General features: G+C 45.9%; 1 pseudogene; it reads left to right on the forward strand.

Moving 5' to 3' along the window:
* The first annotated feature begins 871 nt into the window (after positions 1-871).
* On the forward strand, positions 872-1,891 carry LOC143440853 (Krueppel-like factor 17 pseudogene; annotated as a pseudogene).
* The last annotated feature ends 2,948 nt before the right edge of the window (positions 1,892-4,839 follow it).

Raw genomic sequence — 4,839 nt, forward strand, 5'->3', positions numbered from 1 at the left:
TATTAGACCTTCAAAGAAGACCTAATACCAACTCTCTTCAAACTATTCCACAGTGTAGAAACAGAAGGAACACTACCCAATTCGTTCTATGAAGCCACAATTGTGCTCACACCTAAACCACACAAAGACCCAACAATGAAAGAGAACTTCAGACAATCTCCTTCATGAATATCGATGCAAAAATACTCAATAAAATTCTTGCAAACTGAATCTAAGAACACATTCAAACAATCATCCACCAAGATCAAGTAGGCTTTATCCCAGGAATGCAGGGATGGTTCAATATATGGAAATCCATCAAAGCAATCCACTATATAAACAACCTCAAAGAAAAAGCCACATGATCATCTCACTAGATGCTGAGAAAGCATTTGACAGAATTCAACACCCCTTCATTGTAAAAGTCTTGGAAAGAACAGGAATCCAAGGCGCATACCTAAAAAAGCAATATACAGCAAACCAGTAGCCAACATGAAACTAAATGGAGAGAAACTTGAAGCAATCCCACTGAAATCAGGGACTAGACAAGGCTGCCTACTCTCTCCCTATTCAATATAGTACTCAAAGTTCTAGCCATATCAATTAGACAATAAAAGGAGATCAAAAGGATATAAATTGGAAAGGAAGAAGTAAAAAAAAAATCAGTAGCCTTCCTCTACTTAAAGGATAATCAGACTGAGAAAAAAATTGGGGAAAGGACACCCTTCACAATAGTCACAAATAATATAAAAAACTGGTATGAATCTAACCAAGCAAGTGACAGATATGTATGATAAGAACTTCGATGGCGTAGCAGTGTTGGGACCTACGCTTATGACGGTGTTTGGTCTGGGCCAGCGTCTGGTTTGTCTGAACTTGGGTCTCAGCCGACATGGAGCAGGACGATGAGCAACAGGCTCTGCACCAGCCTCCCTTCGATAATGAGATGTTGATGCCAATGTCGTGTATGCCCGTATCTTCTGGAAACAGTGCATTCCATCAGCCAGCAGCCACTCAGTACTTAACAGAGATGATGAGGCCCTACATAGAATCAGCTGAGGAATTCAGATCCAATGAGGGAGAATGGGAGTCACAGTTCATTAGGGCACTGCCTGAGCATGGTGCGAGGTGCCCCTCCCAGCTGACTCCTACACCTTCCCAGAATTATTGTCAGAGATCAATTGGGAGGGGGTCCCAGGTAATGCCAGTCAGAAGTTCAGGTACTCTGGGAGTGACTATTGACTTTGGTGAGAATCTGATGTCTCACGGTGGCCTGCCAAACCCAGCTTCCTGTGGAGTCTCAGTGATGGCCCACAACCATGCCCCAACAATGCCTTAGTCTGTACCTGCCACTCTAGGCTCTTTAAAACATGGACTATTATTGGTCCCAGGCGTGCCTTCCTCTGGGACCCATGCTGTGACCCCCTTTATAGATCAGATGTTGCACTCCATAAATTCCTGCAGTCCTGAGATGCTCCCAGCTAAGTTCCAGCAATTGGTATCTTTAGACTCCTAAGATTCACTTGTGACCCAGTCAAATGTCCAGGAAGAACCTTTCATATATGAGCCGCCTGCACCTGTTACACAGGAGACAGAGAGCCACAGTACATCAAGAGGGGCAACCAGGACTCAGCCCCTAGTTTCAAGGCCTTATGTCTGCTCATATGACAACTGTGGAAAAGCTTATACCAAGCGCTCTCACCTCGTGAGTCACCAACGCAAACACACAGGTGAGAAGCCCTACGCATGTGACTGGAAAGGTTGCACCTGGAAGTTCTTCCACTCTGATGAGCTTGGACGACATAAACGGATCCATACCAGATGTTGACCACATAAATGTGATGAGTGTGATCGAGAGTTCATGAGATCTGACCATCTTAAGCAGCACAAAAGAACTCATCTGCCCAAGTAAGACTTCCTGCAACATCAAGCTAACAGTGGACAGACAGATGGGATAGACGGTCCTCTTGCTCCTGGTCAGGAGCTTTAGCTCTCTTTCCTGTAGTCTCTAACCCAAGATTCTGTTGCCCAAGACCAGATCATCTCTGGGGTAGGTGAAGGTTCATACGGAAACAAGAAGATTAGGAAGTGGCGGAGAAGCCCACATGAAGCTCTGGACATCATCATGGATTTCTCAAAATCTGGTACCCTCCCCTGTTCGAGATTACTGATGAGAAGGCAGAGCCAGAGATAGGATTTTACTAGAAAGCTCTTATCTCCTGTCAACCCGAAGCATGAAACTCTCTCATGCCCGCTCAGCGAAAGCCCATGTTCTCTCCCTGAGTCTTCCACAGTTTCGAGGGCCAGACCATGGGAAAGGTCTTTGAACACTATGCTTTTAATATCTTAGTGCTGGAACAATCGGGACATACAACATATACTGCATCAGATTACCTCTGGCCTTCACTGTCCACATGCCCAGAGTTTGTCTCTTCCCTTCACTCTTGGAGAGAATGCCCATTTCAAGACATGGCATCTGACATTTAATGGGGCCACCAAAACCAAGTCTTTTGAGGAGACTAATATGAATGGGAGAGAGGCAGGCAGCAAATCTCTCCTCCATCCCCCACCTCACCCCCACGCCCCATAAATTGTTGCAAGGCATCATATCTCTCTGACAGCACGGCCTGTGGGGAGACGTGCCAAACAGCCAGCGGACATGCCTGCATCTTCAAGGTTGGCCATCTTGGAACTGTTGCCTTGGTCCATTTCCTATTCTTTCCCCTCCACTTGGTGTTCTCCTTCCTATACCTTGTCTTTGACTGTCCCAAATAAAATCGCATAGGCTGTTTCGATGGCCTGGGGAATAAGAGGGCAGAGGACAAACCTCACAGTAACTCCAGGTGGCGGATTGTCATTATGTGCACAGGTGCGGAGGTCAGAGACAACTTTCGAGAGTCCATGATCTAGTTGTGTGGGTTCCTGAGATTGAACTCAGTCTGCCAGCCTTGGCAGCACCTTTCCTTCTTGAACCATCTTGTTGGCCTTTGTTTTGCTTTTGAGACGGGTTACACTATGTAGCCTAGGCTGACTAGCAGCCTTCTTGTATTCGACTGGAAAGTTCTGGAGTTACAGGTAAAAACCTCCCAGCTGGCTTCAGGTTGCCTCTCCTGCTTGGCTTTCTGGTTTTGAGGGACAGTAACTATCCTGGTAACTCTTCCTGGTCATCTAGAACTTCTGTATTAAATTAGCCATTTTACTAAGCATTAAGCTAACAGAACAGTTTGGCCTTGATTCATGCACCCTGTGCGGGCTCAAAGATTAAATTGAAAAGTAGGGAGAAAAAAAAAGAAAAGAAAGAAAAAAGAAAAGTAAGAAAAAGGGTTTAGTGATGCCAGGCCAGTAAAGAGTCAGATCCCAAGTGTCATGTCTGCCCTGCAAAGTGGGTTTCTTAAGAGCTGGCACCTTCTATAGATATTCTATAGTCTTAGTCTTGTGCCAAGTATTGACTATAGAAAGGTGATGCCATCTTAGGCTTAAGGGACCATGTTTGGCCTAACTAGGTGCAGTGCCCCCTGGCAAGTTCTCAAGAGTCAGTCCACAAGCATCCACAAAACAGGGTTTGAGGGCCTGAGGGACAGCAAAAGGGTGTGCCAGGAACAAAAGACCTCAAAGATGTTGTCATAATCAGACCTAAAAGACTTAGCCATGCCTCATTCTCTGAACATGCCCTTGTGTTCTTGGTTGAGCCCTGCACTGGGCACTGAGAGTTTTTAGAGGCAAAGTCACCATGAGTGTTAAGGAGCAGAAAAGACCATGGGCAAAACTTTGTGATCAGTGCAGTCAGGCTCCAGATGCTCTGTGTAAGCTCTGGGCAAGCCCAACAGCCTTGGCTGTGCTGGCTCTGTTCTGCATGGTCACTGACTGGGTCACTAGACAAAGCACGTGTGGGCAGCCATTCTGACATTATGTTAAACATTAAGAATGGCTCCCCTGTGTTGAGCTCCAGTCAACTGAGGTTAGGGATACCAGAAGTTTCTTGTTCCTAGGTGACTGTTATATGGGGGCAAGCCATCTGGGGAAACAGTAGGCCAGAACTGGGCTCCATCTTCCCCAAAACCATGTGTGAGACCAACAGACAGGTTTGTTAGGATGCAAGCTGATAGGTCTCTCCCAGATAGCAATACTTGCCAAGGGTGAACTGGAGAGCGATGGTGACCAGAACTGACCCCTGCCTGTAGATGTCAGAGCTACTGAAAGCCATGAGAAAATACTGTAAACTAGCTTGGTGTGATCAGTCGCATATATGGTACAATATATTTGCCCCTTTTAAGTCATTTGAGTCTCCTTGAACCTCCAGAGATGAAAACGTTCTGATACTGTTATTGTCGTCATCATGTGTGAACGGATCCCTAAACACTGCAGTGGTCAGTTTTGTATGACTTTACTGTTTTTACTCTGTCTGAGCTCCAGTAAATTTTAATACTGTTGGGGACCGCACTAGCCCCAAGTTGGGGTGGCCAAAATAAATGTTGCAGCCCAGGCAAAATGTTGAGGCCCGGGCCGACCCATGTTTGGGTGGCCACTGTAACCCGGCCCAAGCTGCCGCTCTGGTCTTCAGGTCGGGGGTTCAGCAAGAGCGAGGGTGAGGCCAGATTTTACCTAATGTCTGATGTGTATGAATTTCTCTCTCTCGTCTCCCTAATGTCTTCTCTCTGCTGTGTCTCCCTAATGTCTTCTATGTCTCAATTCTGATCTGTTCTGTCTCTGCCTTTTATATGTCTCACTTCTAAGCCACGCCTCTAAGTTACACCTTTAATCATGCCCTTAGGTCTTGTCTCTAACTCTGATCTCTATAATCTCACACACCTTTAATCTCAAGGTATCTAAACCAAGATTATCAGAGTGTTCTCAGCTGTT

Source organism: Arvicanthis niloticus, chromosome 30, assembly GCF_011762505.2.
Source record: "Arvicanthis niloticus isolate mArvNil1 chromosome 30, mArvNil1.pat.X, whole genome shotgun sequence".
NCBI lineage: Eukaryota > Metazoa > Chordata > Mammalia > Rodentia > Muridae > Arvicanthis > Arvicanthis niloticus.